Raw genomic sequence first — 15,863 nt, forward strand, 5'->3', positions numbered from 1 at the left:
GTTTAATCATGGGTTTGTTGCAGGAGCCGCTCTTGTTTGCGACCATACAGGTCGGCGGTCCGGCCCCGCCCCCTGCCTCCACATAGTTTTTAAATGCCCCTTATGGTATTTTGGTCTTACCCTCCAGTGCTAATGTCTCTGCCTGGGTTCGTTCAGGAGTTTGTTGATCCTTTTGCTTCAGCACGAATTCCTGTACCTCTGACATGGTGTCTGGGGATGGATTTTCGCCGTAAAAGGATAGCCAAAATTGCAGTTCCCTTTGAAACTCCGTTCGTGCCTTGAACCGCCATCCGTTCGGTACTCTCCCAAAATTTCGCAATGAGGGTAGCCTTTTTCTTATTGCTTGCTGGTATCCTTTTTGCCTCTAGGAAATCCTTTATCGTGGAACGTTTCAGGACTGAGTAGTCAATCTCCATCCACGATCCATCTGGTACTGTTAAATCTACTGGCACTTGTTCCTTTGTGAGTTTTGGATGTCAACGCTGCCAACCAATGTAGCCGAGCCCTATCTAAGAATCTCCCACCTCATCCCCAGCAACTGGACGACACTCAGCTCTGGGGGTATATAACTGAATTTTATTGACACATACACGGCTTGTATGCCCAGTCTTATGCAAGAGGTTTCACAAGCAGAAAATACAGGAGATTCAATCCCAAGATCCTCTGTACCTGAGAGATAATTGCCTGAGTAAACTCCTCTAATTTAATTATCTCCCAGGCACAGAAAATCCACAAAATATCCGGCACCCCAAAAGTACCCCAACCATACATAGGAACCCCACAAAAAGCACATTCTCCGATAGCACCAATCTGAGTGACCAACATATTCAAGAATAATTTAAATCAGTTTGGCAGAACGGGAATGCCATAGTGATGAAGTTTTGGCTAGCCAGACACGAGGTGCTAGCCCAAAATAGTTCCAGAGAAATAGGAGTCCTGGCCCGTGTCCGTTTGTGAGGTTCCTGTGCGAAAACCATACAAGGGAATCTCTAGCTTTTAAGATACGAATGCTCCCCCTGTTCGGTAATACAAATCTCCATAATGCCGTTCATGTAGGTGGTCGGGAACAGGAACAGGCAGTGGTCGAAAGTTTACCGGTGTTCACGCGAGTGCCCACCCGAAAATAATTCCAGGCACTCGACGACCATGTACCGCTGCCCTAGTTCGGGAGACAAGATGGCCGCCATTCTGCCACGTGTTCGGTTATACGAAATGGCGGACACCCAGGGTGAGCACTCATTAATTGTTTCCCTTGCAGTTTTCATAAGGGCTGGTATCAGCATTCTGGGGTACAGGGGTGGTCCTCGTTCGGGAGATGAAGGGATACCATTCGTATGAAGTCTCCTGAATGACCAAAGAGGAACCACCCGAAATAACAGGGAAAAAAAAATAAGTATTCCGCTACATACTGATTCTGCAATTTGGAGACGTACATCTTTTTATATGTTTTGCACATACTTTATATACGATTAATTTAAATGAAATCATTATCTTGTATTTAAAATGCTGCAATTATGAATCATACACAGGCACTTTATATATACACTTCAGATTTTTCCAAGTCTATCATAAATCCATTATGTGATGCTAGGATATAAATAAACTAATGTTTCCATTACATAATGCTTTTATTGTTCAAACCATACTGGTGAATTAATAATGTAGAAATCACAATGCATAATTTTTACATTTACTTTTTGTAGTAATGTTGTATCATAATTGCTTTTTATGTTTGCCTGTGACAATTGGTATATTTAAAAATGAATCTTATGCACATTAGTATGTGAACTTTAAATACAGGAGGATATTTCTTTAATTATCAGTTTTATAAATATACAGTGTCCACACTGCACCTATCTTATAACAGTCCGGAATCTATAGGCAAAACCCACTGATGAAGTGCCTGCTGACTGTCTATTACCAGGCATTGAAACCTATTTAGCGGTGGTTCATATTGGCATTTTGCGGTATTGCCTGCTCCCACTCCGGCTCCAAGGATTAACAACACTGGGTACTAAGTGTCAGGATCGGTAGGAAGCAAAACTCACACACCAAATCATAACAAATGAACTTTACGTCATTAGAGTGGCCTGACTAACGGTGAACAGAGTCATAGAGAATAGCCGAGGTCAAAGGGATACAGAGATCAGGATTATCGAAACACAGGCTGAGGTCAAAGGAGTACAAAGGACAGAAAAACCAAATACATCACATACAGGATAATAACCAGAAATAAACACTAAAGTAATGCCTTATTGGGCTAAAAAGAACAACAACAGAGCAACACGGAGTGAGAGAGGTGAGTATATATAGGCAGGTCTTAATTCCCATTGGTCCACATTAATTTGGAATTGCATATGATCGTGGGAACTATTTGGCCTTTCTAGGTTGACCTTTTACATCATATTTGTGCGCTGAATTCAGACCCGAATTCAGTCGCACACAAAGCCTGAATGCAATTGTGCAGTGACACCGAGGTACTGAGGAGAGTGGTAATAACCGACATTGAATATTTCACTATATATGCCTGATTTGTGAATCATGGAAGAATGATTCACATGTAAACCATGTAAGAGTTTTTAGTCTTTCTGAATAAATGTAGCAGTGTCAAGATACAAATGTGCAAAAAACACAAAAACACCTCAATAAATTACTGCCATATTGATATCACTTTATTACTAATTGGAATTTACACTATAAAGCTTTTTAAAAACTTTTTAAGGTACCTAGATATATATCTGCTCCTGCTGAACATTGGATACAATATTGCATGATTGGAGATTTGGAAAAAAAAATTCTGGGCTGAATATTACAGTTTTACTTGCATTTTGAAATTTCTACTTGTAATTGCTAATTTATTTGTATACTCAGCTAGGTTTTATAACTCTAAGTATTAACCATAATACAGGTATTGTAAAACCCTTAAAATTGTATGTACGAGGGGCATATCTACTGTGCTATTACATAGCTGTTTGTTTCCAAGAATATAAAGAAACAGTTATATCTGGCCTTTGGTGAAAAATATTTAAGCGTATAGCACAAAAACAACTTTAGCTTAATTAAGTGGGCTTGTTGTATAGATCATGCCATTGCAGTCTAAATACCCAGTTCTCTGCCACTTTGCTTTTGCAGCTCTAGCTGCACATCCCCTCGTTTAGACTTGGACAGTTTACCCATATATTTTGCTTCTCTTGTTGCTCAGTGTGTTTAATTTGGAATTTTATTATCTATGTTAGGCTATGTTTGGGTACAACAGATAAGAACAAAGGAAAAGTACGGTATATATATATTCAGATATCACAACTTAGTGAGTAGTGTAAACAAGTGAGAGATATACTTATCTTAGTATTCAAATAAAGCAGCCTCCCAGGTCATTAACCAGAATGAATGACCTTTACACAGCAAAATATAGAACAACCAGAAATATTTGGGATACGGCTGAGAAATCTAAAATTAAAAGACATAAATATACATAATGTAAATCTGTATCAAATGGTAGGTAAGTTTTCATGAAATGCACTCACAAGATTAGACGAAAGATAGCGCTCTAGGGTGCCTCCCCCGGTAGTAATGGGGGGCTATTATCTTCCTCCAGTTGCTCCAGAAGAATAGATGAAAAACAGGACTTCCAGGATGGTGGAAAAAAGTAAAAAGGCTTTATTAAGGACGAGACATCACCCAGCAGTAAAAATAAAATATTAACTTAAAATGAGGTCCTACGCGTTTCGTTCACAGTCTGGAACTTCCTCAGGGACCAAAAATTAAAACCAAATGTTATACAACAATAACAAAGCATAAAATACAGCCGAATCCCACTAGTCCTGTTTTATAGGGCTAACCTCTGAGTTGATTGGTGGTAATCTGGGCGTCCTCCTCTGTTTCATCCTTCATTGGTGAAGTGGTTGATCACATCCAGCTTTTTTGATCACATCTTATTTTGATTGCAGTCAAAAATTCCCACGATCTGTGTCAGCCGAAAACCGGAACCGGAAGTGAACACTCACTTCCGCGTTCCATTCAATCGTGCGTTCCAACAGGGGAGGTCAAGATGTTGAGATGTTTGTTAGTATGGCCCTCTGGTGGTCGCCAGGGGAATAGTCCCAAATAGTAGATATTGGGAACAATCATATATCTATCAAGAGAAAACATAAAAGTATCGGCAGCAACATGGAAGAATATGATTATAAAGCATGAAATTATCATATTAGAATCCCCAATAAGTATTTGGTATAAATCTAATTGAAATTTTATTTTTAATTATAATCTTAAATTAATTGTGAATAATGTGAAATATTAAAATACTAATACTGTAACTAAAATGGAACAATAATATGTATAAATTTGGAAGAAACGGCACACACATCTACCGTGGATAATCTCTTAGTATATAAGCATTTATTTATCCAAATCAGATACCCTTGGTTGGATAATAAAATAGTTGTTAATCTTCTTTTTATTGGAAAAGTATATAAGGGATTATAATATGAAAACTTAGTCAATACAACACTGTATCTCTATGTAATTCCCAAAAGGTGTAGAGGGAAACACGAAAAAGAGAAAGAAAAGACCAAATATTAATACAATACAACGTAGAAGTATATAGACAGACCAGAAACCCAATATGATTTATTAAAAACAGACCAAATCAATGTCTACATTTAATCCCATTGGTTCTAATGTTTTTAGTTGGTGAATCCCAAAGGTTTCTCTTTGGGATAGATTTTTAATCCTATCACCACCACGCCAATGGGAGACAACTCTTTCAATACCTATGCATCTGAACTCTTTCCATGAAAAGAAGGGGCATGTACTGCAATGAGCGGAGACTGAATGGGTGGTTAACCCCTTTCTGATATTGTTCAGATGCTCAAGTATACGAACTTTTAAAATTCTTGTAGTGCGACCCACGTACTGTTTGCCACACGGACATTGCAGTAAATAAACCACAAAGTCCGTGTGGCAACCTATATCTGATTTAATGTGGTACACCTTCCCAGTAATGGAACTAGAGAAGGTATTTGATCTCTCCATAGTTGTAGTCTTACAAGCTTTACACACATTACATCCCCTACAAAATCCTATATTCGTATTGGTGGAAGAGGTTTTAATAGCATAACTAGGAGCTAACATATTTTTTAAGTTTTGATTTTTCTAAAAAATCACTTGAGGGTATTTAGGTAAGTGTGTTCCCAACACTGGGTCTTGTAACAATATTGACCAATGGTTCTGTAATCCTTTTTTAATCTTTCTATGGTCAACATTGTATTGGGTCAGAAAGGCAGACCTAAATCGGTTATCCACGGTATCGGAAATGGGTTTATCCGTTAATAATGTATTTCTATTTGTTTGTGTTAAATGGCGAATTTCTTTTTCCAAGGCATTTCTCTTGTATCCCTTCTCCAGTAGTTTATTTTTAATGTGATGTGATTGAATGTGAAAATCACGGTCATGTGAACAGTTGCGTCTAAGACGTGTGAATTGGCTTTTAGCTATTCCCTTAAGTCACGGCTTATGATGACAACTGTCCTGATGTACAAAACCGTTGCCATCAGTTGGCTTGAAATAGCACTTAGTACGAATTTGGCCAGCTTCACTAAACAATGTGAGGTCCAGAAAATTAATTGTGTCTTTACTCCAAACAGGAGTGAAAACTAAATTATATTGGTTGGAGTTTAAAAAATTCACAAATTCAAAAAATAAGGTAGAAGGCCCTTTCCAAATAATAATAACATCATCAATATAACTCCGCCAGAGCACCCGGTTTTCCCTCCAGTCATGCCTTGACCACACAAATAAGTCTTCCCATCTCCAAACATAGGTGTTGGCATAACTGGGGGGCAAACCTGGTGCCCATGGGGGTCCCCGTGATCTGTAAATAAAACTTTCCATTAAAAAAGAAATAATTGTGCTCTAAAATAAATTTAACAGCAAATAAAATTAAAGTTTTTTAGGCCCTGTGAAAGATTGAGGTCTTGGGCCATGAAGTGATCAATGGCCTATAGCCCTAGTGGGTGGCTAATAACTGTGTATAAGGAAGTGACATGCAGGGTTTCCCAACTATATTCCGGATTCCACGCGATATTTCTTGTAGGAACGATTTTGTATCCTTGACATATGATGGTGAATTTTGAGCATATTTCTGCAAGTAAAAATCTGCAAAAGCAGATAAATTGGCAGTGATCGAGTTTATCCCGCTTATAATTGGGAGGTCCGGTGGATTAGGAAGACGTTTATGGGTCTTAGGGAGAAAGTAAAAGATGGGAATGGTGGGATTTTTTTGAAATAAATATTCAAAAAATTTTTGAGAAATAATTTCATCATTCTTAGCTTGCTCTAGAATGTTTTTCATTTCTAAATTTTATGGCAGGACAGGAGGCTTCATATTTGCTTTACATTCTTTACTGAAACCTCCAGCAGCAAAGAAACAGTTAACAGAACTTTTCAAAACAACCAATCAGAACAAAGCAACAGTAGTATAAAACCCCTTAGCAGGCTCTTCCACTTCCTCTTTCTTTGCTGCTGCCTCCAGGTGAGCACTCACCAACTCAGAGTTGTCTCTGCTCTGGGTTGTTTTTTTCTCCTACATGCTGCTTGCTTATTTGAACAGTCTGTTTACTCAGTCTATTTAATAGGTTTGTTTAGGCAGCTTAATTGCTGGATTTATTTAGGCAGGTTTTTGCTGAATTTATTTTAACAGTTTGTCTGCTGTGTTTATCTAGGCAGTCTTTTGCTGGGTTTAACTGGGCAGTTTATTCTGTGTTATTTCCTATACCACTTCATGCTATGTAGCTGCTGTACCACTTGTTAACATGCTGTATTTAGGCTACTTATATGATGGATTCTGGATACTGCTGCATGGGGACTGGATGTCCCTGCTTTGATGCTTTGACTCTGCCTGTACTCTGTTTCCCCTCCCTGGGTCCCCCTGCTGGGCTCTGTCGCCCATACCCTTTCTCCCTTATTCCCCACCTGCTCCCCGTGGCCCCTGGCCGCGTGCTGAGCAACTTTTTCAGCCGTGGCAGTGCCGCGCGAGCACCACGCGGTAGGCCGCGCTAGTCCTTTTTGTGGCCGCGACGGGCATTTTGTTGGAGCCGCGGCGGCCATTTTTTCGGAGCCGCATGGGCTCCGTGCGTCGCAAACAGCCCGGTCTCACCCACCGAGCTGCCCTGCTGCCTGCTGGCCAGCCTTCCCTCTCCCTATATAAGGGGAGATAGCCCAATATTTCGGCTATCCCCCAACTTACTGTGCCTGTCTCACACGCTGCATATGTGGCAGATCCTGGATAGCAGGATCTGTCCCAGGCACTCTCACAGCTCACACTGCAGCTTACTTTGATGTCTGATGCAATGGGACTAGGTTCTCTATCCTAGCAGTAGACTTGCCACACTTTTTTACTACTAAGGAGAATCTTAGATTTACAGGGGTATGTTACTGCTCAAATAAATATCTTTGTTTAAATATCTTTTTTTAACAAGACTATGCCACATGTTATATATGCTAATCAAGCCTTTCTCTCAACAAAAATAATATGGTCTGTTTTCAGCACCTAGCTCCCCTGCCAAGGTTTTGCTGCCCTTCCTGCAAGGGGCTTAAAATTTTCCACTATACATACACTTCAAAGTGTATCCTAATATTATACCTGATTAGTCTGTAGATGTGAATCAGCTTCTAGCTGTATGGACCTTTCTACCCCTCAGGGGGGCTAACCGGCCCCACATACAGCCCTGTTAATACTAGGGGTGCCCCCCCCCGTCCATATTTCTGGGGGTCTACCCGCTACTGGACCATAATAATGGTCGTGTGACACCATTGCGGGCTGGGTGACCCCCTCCCTCTGGCAACATGGCTACCAATGAGTACCCTGCTGGCTCTACGGTGTCCTGTAGGATTAATGGTGAGGGTGACCCCCTCCTGCTCCCTACACTAATGCTCTGGCAATGTCCTGCTTTTATTATACCGAGAGGGAACCCCTCCTACAGTCTGCACTGCTGGATCTGCAGCGTCCGGGTATACCCGTAAAAGATGGTACCCCTCTCACTGATTGAGCTACTGTTCTTACGGTGCCCTGCTGTACGCAGATACTGAGGGTGACCCCCTCCTGTGGACTATTCTGCTGGACCTACGGGGTCCTGTTATAACCATAATGAGAGTGACCCCCTCTCGTTGACTGCACTACTGGATGTACAGACCTCTATGATACCACACTGAGGGTGACCCCCTCTTACCTACAGCTCTGCTGGATCTGCAATGCCCGGTTATGGTTATATGAGGGTGACCCCCTCCTGCCGTCTGCACTGCTAGACCGGCAATGTCTGGCTACTTTTATTTTACGGCTAACCACTACGGCACTACTGTACCTACAGCATCCGATTATGTTCAGACTGAGGGTGACCCCCTCCCCTGCTGGCCTATACTGCATAGTATGCTTGTGCTTGTTGGGTGACCCCCTCTTGCACACTGGGTGACCCCCAGCTGGCCGCACCAGGTATCACTCAGACAGTGTTACCTCTATAGCAGTTATGCAATCATGTCTGAAAGCTAACCACTACAGAACTACTGTACCTACAGTGTCCGATTATGTTCAGACTGAGGGTGACCCCCTCCCCTGCTGGCCTATACTGCATAGTATGCTTGTGCTTGTTGGGTGACCCCCTCTTGCACGCTGGGTGACCCCCAGCTGGCCGCACCAGGTATCACTCCAACAGTGTTACCTCTATCGCAGTTATGCAATCACGACTAAAGGACAAATCTCCCGTGCCCAGAAGGTCACTTGGCCTGTCCTCATGCCACCCCGCTGACCTCACTGCCAGAAACCATCGGTACCCTACAGGGGACATCCTAGACGTTACACCAAGCACCCCTGGTATGCGTTGGCTAACGGATGGATTCATCTAGAGGATCGGTCTTCATGACGGAGTCCGGAAAGGACCCCGCAAACACCTGATACAGGGTTTGCACTCTATCCGGGACTAACCACTGGATGTCGACGACACGCGGACACAGATGTTTCCTCGGGACAAATGACGCGTTACAGCTTGGAAAGCGGAAAATACTAAATTCCCTTTGGGAATGGACCTATATGACTTATAGGTATCGCCTAGTTGGTTTCTACCCCTGAGAACCGCAAACGGCCCTTGTCCGAGCTGGACATCAAACTGATGGATTTGGCATCCAAGGGCTGAGTCTGCTCTCCGGAGTTGCCCTCACGTACAAATTGAGCTGACACGTCTCATAGGGTTCCCCTTAACTAGCCCCAGAGGTCTCTTGGACCGTGCCCGGACTCAGGATCAAGGTTGCGGAACCTTGGACCGTTCCGTGAGCATTACGCATGACCAAAAGAGGCGTCCATTCCGAAGTTGCCATGCTGGGCGAAGGATGCGGCGGAGTGGACTCCCGCCCCATCCCCATGCTACATGCTCCCAATGCATTTGTCGCCTGTGGACACTTTGAGACGGAGGGCACTCATCCCCTCAGAGAGCTGCTCGGCGTGGATGATTGGTTCTCTCCCTCGACTGGACATGAGAGAAACCCACATGGATTTTGCCATCAACATATTGAATCTGACTCACTCCCAGTCAACCCAGTTTCTGGTCTTTCATAGAATATTCGGTCCAGGCGGTGCTCCGCCTCCCGAGGACCAAGATGTCGGCCTTCAAGGAAAATGCCAGGCATATGCTCCGCAACCTGCGAGTCACACTTAGGGGCCCAACCCGGTCGATTGACCAGTTGTTATTCGCCATCGAGGCCATACCTCCAGGATCCGGTACTATCAGCCGCTCCAACATGACGCTTTCTCGGGTCTTCGGCCTGGTATGACCGAATCATGTGACCTCCGGACGAAGGTCATCTAAAACTTAATTGATGACTCCGACATAGGGGGACCTGGCCTACCTAGGAGTTTCGGACCCCAACCAACTTTGGCCTGGACTCTGGAGTCCAAAGGAGGGACCTCTTCACGCCAACTGCATGGAACTACCTGCAGGTTTGTTCAACATTTACAGCTTTCCCAGGGGAAGTAGACTGCTCGCTACCTTCCGGCCTGGACTTATCACTGATTGCCCACTTTGGACTGCAGTCGGATCTCACGTAGGATCGCTATCTATAGCGTCTGGACAAGTATTTGTCATTTGTGACAATGTCTGCGGGACGAGACACTCATGTGGCGGACGGCTTCACCCGGCCATGGAGAGACCCCAATGATTGGTTGCCTCACCCTCCAGGGTCTCGAGTACTGGCATGATTAAATTTGGTGCGAACTGCCATACGGAGCGGTTCTCCAGCTGGCTGCCGGACCCTCAGCTAGGCGAGGGACGCGTTTTCCAAGCTTGGTCTCCTTCGGGGCGTACGCATCCTGTTTACCTCCAGTATACTTCGGGCTTTGCTTCAGACCGAATTCCTGGGAGTGTCATTTCGCCTGGCCACACCACTTCGGAGGAGTCCACCGTGCTTTCCCCTTTTGCTGGAGTTTGCCATGGGAAAGCAATCTACGACTCCCTGTCTCTTCATGTCCTGTGTGGCATCCACCGGGGTAGCCTGCCATGACTGGTGTCTGGAGAGATGTTTGGGTCCCTATGGCTGTCCCCATTGTCTGGCTGAGTTGCCCTCTCAGGGTAGGATCGTATGGGGCCATTCACGTCCTATGTCAGCTAGAGGACGACTCGTGTGCGTTTCTCAAGATTCTGGCATTGGTAAGGATCTCTTGGTCTGCAGTCTACCAAGAGGAGTATACCTTACGGGAACCCTATCTCTCACTATTCCTCAAGTCTAGTGGTATCGTGTGTTCTCTATATCCTTGAGGAATGACCTGATGACAAGGACTTGCCTTGCGCCAGTTTTTCCGCTTACGGGTTTCCCCAGTACATCTTGTATTTCATGGCGTTCTGACGTCATGGTATCGACGTAGTGTCTTCTTCCTTCTTGCCGTTCAGTACATCGGTTTCTGCTCCATACATATTTAATTTCTATCCGTCCTCTGTGTTGTACCCCTATTCTCCGGATAGGCTGGTTCTGTTGACAGGTTGTACACGACCATGTAGATCCAGGTTCTGGTTCTTTCATCCGTCTACTCATGGACAGCTGTTGATTTCTGCGTACGGCCGTTTTGAACTGTTTCTGCATCTTCGCTCGCCCGTTGGATTTGGTGGATCCTCTCATTGGCTGACCTTGAGAGTTCCTCTGGGACACTTTTGGTTCGGAGTGCTGTCACCTCAGCAACTTTGGAAGCCGTTGGGTCCCTTCTGCATTTTCTCTACACCGCTGCTTGGTTTAGGGAATGGGTTTTTCCACTCTCCTTTTATTTCAGTCCTCTATGTCATATTGCTTCTGGTTCTACTATTTGGGTGTTAAAATTGCAAATATGAAGCCTCCTGTCCTGACATAAAATGAGGGATTATTCTAGCCTCGGTGAGGGAATAATCTAAATTTTATTAAAGACAGGAGGCGAATATTTCCCCCTCTTTGTTACATTCCCTCCCTGGATTTGGGTCTTATAATTAATTGGGGATATTGTTATGTTTTGTGAATGCATTGTTTTACATAATAAAGGTTATTTCTATTATTCGGTGATGATTGTCTGCATGCATTTTTATTCATCATGTTTGTGTTGTAATTATGTTTCGTCAATGCCTTTTAGTTTAGGTACATACTAGGTCTTCATAAGATCTGTAGACTTTGTTTATTCATCAGGTATTATGATGTGCAAGTGATATTGTATGGATATGACATCTTGCCATGACAGTTTACTTTCACGATGTTTTCCTTTTGCTTGCAGTGTAATCTATTCTCTCTCTGGGCTTGACGATTATTTCTCTGGATGTGTCTGCTAAAAGGTGGATTCGTTGGTTTCCTTGCTCTCCTGCTCAACCTCATCAAAGAAAGAGGAAGTGGAAGAGCCTGCTAAGGGGTTTTATACTACTGTTGCTTTGTTCTGATTGGTTGTTTTGAAAAGTTCTGTTAACTGTTTCTTTCGCTGCTGGAGGTTTCAGTAAATAAGGTAAAGCAAATATTCGCCTCCTGTCTTTAATAAAATTTAGATTATTCCCTCACCGAAGCTAGAATAATCCCTAATTGAATTGATATGTAGGGTCAGATTTCAGAAGTACATATGTATTTGTGTCATTCAAGATATTAGAAGATTCCTCCAAATAATATGTCATCAAAACGATGCCCCCCCCCCTTTGTCAGCTTCCCTAATAACCAAATCGTCTCTTTTCGTAAGATTTTTTAGAATGTTAGATTCCTTTTTAGTAAGATTATAGGTACAACTTTTAAATTTGTTTTCCCTTGTCAGGGATTGGAATTCTTGATCTACCATCCGTTCAAATATTTCTAAATAAGGACCCCTGCTTTGTACGGGGAAAAAAATAGATTTAGGTTTAAATTTAAGTTGGATCGTATATTCTCACTAGGGCCATTAGTATCAAGTGGTGAGGGATGCAAGAGAAAGTGCCTTTGGATAGTCATAAACCGAATGTATTTTTTAAGGTCTATATATAATTTAAAGTAATTTGCCGTTTTATTGGGGGCAAATTTCATCCCCTTGGAAAGTAAATTAATTTCGTCATCTGATAATGGTGTTTCGGTTAAATTGAATATACCCTTTACTACTTCTTTTTCCCTCAAGGGATATACCATAGGGGGAGAAGTATTTAATCTTCCGTCCTTATTGTAACAGGGAGAATCGATTGGGATGTTCCCATGTTTCTGCCCTGGGGCGGAAGTAGTTGGTGATGTTTTTTTCTCATGGGCCTTTCAAACGCCCCTGAAAATTTGATTCTTTATCATTAAACTGAGTGTTGGCCCTTTCTCTGTCATTAAACTGAGTATTAACTCTTCCTTGATCCGATATATTTCTAACAACCTGAGCATAGGAATGAGTGTCTCTATTAGGATAAGGAGATGATCTCCTCTGTGGTAAACAAGATTTCTCTTGATGGAGAGTAGTATTGGAGTGATACAAATTGTGATGTTGAAAAGTGTGTGGGCGATATGTATCCCCTTGGCCATCTTTCGACACTGAGGTAGTCCTCTTATGAAAGGGTGCTCTAGAGGAAGTTTTCCTATATGTATGGGGTCGCATTTTTTTCCGATGTAATTTATTTTGTGTTGAAAAAGTATTGGACATTTTATCTTCTTTGTCCCTCTTATATTTTTTATTTTTGGTCTCTGCTATTTTCTCATCAAGATTCTTGATATTAGTCTGTAAAGTTATTACTCTTTCTTTAAATTCTTTACTTTCTGAGTCTAAGGTAGAATTTGCCTCTAGGGTGTTTAATTCTCCTTCTACTTTATTTTGTATATCTTTTGAATATTTAATAATAAGTTGTATTAATTGAAAAGAACAATTGGTAAGAATTTCATCCCATTCTTCTAAGAATAAAGGGTCTTCTAATCCAAAGGCTGGAGTTTTGTCAATCCTCAAACCTCTGGGAATTAAACCTTCCTTAAGATAGTTATCCATAAATGCCACTTCCCACCATTTTTTTGTTTCGGTCACTAATAATTTTTCTTTCTGTTTAAAAAAATCATTCATCCCTTTAAGGGGTAGATGTGTGTGCCGTTTCTTCCAAATTTATACATATTATTGTTCCATTTTAGTTACAGTATTTTAATATTTCACATTATTCACAATTAATTTAAGATTATAATTATTATTTTTTTTAAATTAGATTTATACCAAATACTTATTGGGGATTCTAATATGATAATTTCATGCTTTATAATCATATTCCTCCATGTTGCTGCCGATACTATTATGTTTTGTCTTGATAGATATATGATTGTTCCCAATATCTACTATTTGGGACTATTCCCCTGGCGACCACCAGAGGACCATACTAACAAACATCTCAACATCTTGACCTCCCCTGTTGGAACGCACGATTGAATGGAACGCGGAAGTGAGTGTTCACTTCCGGTTCCGGTTTTCGTCTGACACAGATCGTGGGAATTTTTGACTGCAATCAAAATAAGAAAAAGTCAGCTGGATGTGATCAACCACTTCACCAATGAAGGATGAAACAGAGGAGGACGCACAGATTACCACCAATCAACTCAGGGGTTAGCCCTATAAAACAGGACTAGTGGGAGGGTGGGATTCGGCTGTATTTTATGCTTTGTTATTGTTGTATAACATTTGGTTTTAATTTTTGGTCCCTGAGGAAGTTCCAGACTGTGAACGAAACGCGTAGGACCTCATTTTAAGTTTATATTTTATTTTTACAGCTGGGTGATGTCTCATCCTTAAAGGACCACTCTAGGCACCCAGACCACTTCAGCTTAATGAGGTGGTCTGGGTGCCAGGTCCTTCTAGGGTTAACCCATTTTTTCATAAACATAGCAGTTTCAGAGAAACTGCTATGTTTATGAATGGGTTAAGCCTTCCCCCTATGTCCTCTAGTGGCTGTCTCATTGACAGCCGCTAGAGGCGCTTGCGTGATTCTCACTGTGAAAATCACAGTGAGAGCACGCAAGCGTCCATAGGAAAGCATTATGAATGCTTTCCTATGTGACCGGCTGAATGCGCGCGCAGCTCTTGCCGCGCGTGCGCATTCAGCCGACGGGGAGGAGAAGAGGAGGATCGGAGGAGGAGAGCAGGAGGAGATCTCTCCGCCCAGCGCTGGAAAAAGGTAAGATTTAACCCCTTTCCCCTTGCCCCTTTCCAGAGCCGGGCGGGAGGGGGACCCTGAGGGTGGGGGCACCCTCAGGGCACTCTAGTGCCAGGAAAACGAGTATGTTTTCCTGGCACTAGAGTGGTCCTTTAATAAAGCCGTTTTACCTTTTTCCACCATCCTGGAAGTCCTGTTTTTCATCTATTCTTCTGGAGCAACTGGAGGAAGATAATAGCCCCCCATTACTACCGGGGGAGGCACCCTATAGCGCTATCTTTCGTCTAATCTTGTGAGTGCATTTCATGAAAACTTACCTACTATTTGATACAGATTTACACTATGTATATTTATGTCTTTTAATTTTAGATTTCTCAGCCGTATCCCAAATATTTCTGGTTGTTCTATATTTAGGCTATGTTTGCCTGCTAGAGTCTGCAACATCTTCCCGTGTGTGAATTAAGTTCAATTAACCCAGGAGGAGATATAAACTTGTAAAGTAAATACACTGTGCTGTAAAAATGTAATTTTTTTTTTTTATATGAAGGCCTTGAGAGTCACAGGCAGGGGAGGTGTGGATAGGGCTGCATTAAAAAAGTGAGTTAACATTGGCCTTCCCAACAAGATGGGCTTTTCGATGGGAAGACGACAGCTATTACCCACATTATACCGGGCTATAACATCAAAGCTAAACGGGGAACGTACGTGAAAACGTACTCTTCAATGTTGCTTGACTATGTTATAATTATGTGTATGAAACGGGACCTGCGTGTCCGACAGATTACAAAAGCCTTTTTGTAACTATGAGACCTGTGAGTCTCTGCATTAAGCAATATGCAACACTATAGTCACCTAAATTACTTTAGCTAAATAAAGCAGTTTTAGTGTATAGATCATTCCCCTGCAATGTCCCTGCTCAATTCACTGTCATTTAGGAGTTAAATCACTTTGTTTCTGTTTATGCAGGCTTAGCCACACCTCCCCCGGCTATGATTGACAGAGCCTGCATGAAAAAAAAAACTGGTTTCACTTTCAAACAGATGTGATTTACCTTAAATAATTGTATCTCAATCTCTAAATTGAACTTTAATCACATACAGGAGGCTCTTGCAGGGTCTAGCAAGCAATTAACATAGCAGGGGATAAGAAAATCTTAATTAAACAGAACTTGCAATAAAGAAAGCCTAAATAGGGCTCTCTTTACAGGAAGTGTTTATGGAAGGCTGTGCAAGTCACATGCAGGGAGGTGTGACTAGG

Source organism: Pelobates fuscus, chromosome 3 (assembly GCF_036172605.1).
Source record: "Pelobates fuscus isolate aPelFus1 chromosome 3, aPelFus1.pri, whole genome shotgun sequence".
Taxonomy (NCBI): domain Eukaryota; kingdom Metazoa; phylum Chordata; class Amphibia; order Anura; family Pelobatidae; genus Pelobates; species Pelobates fuscus.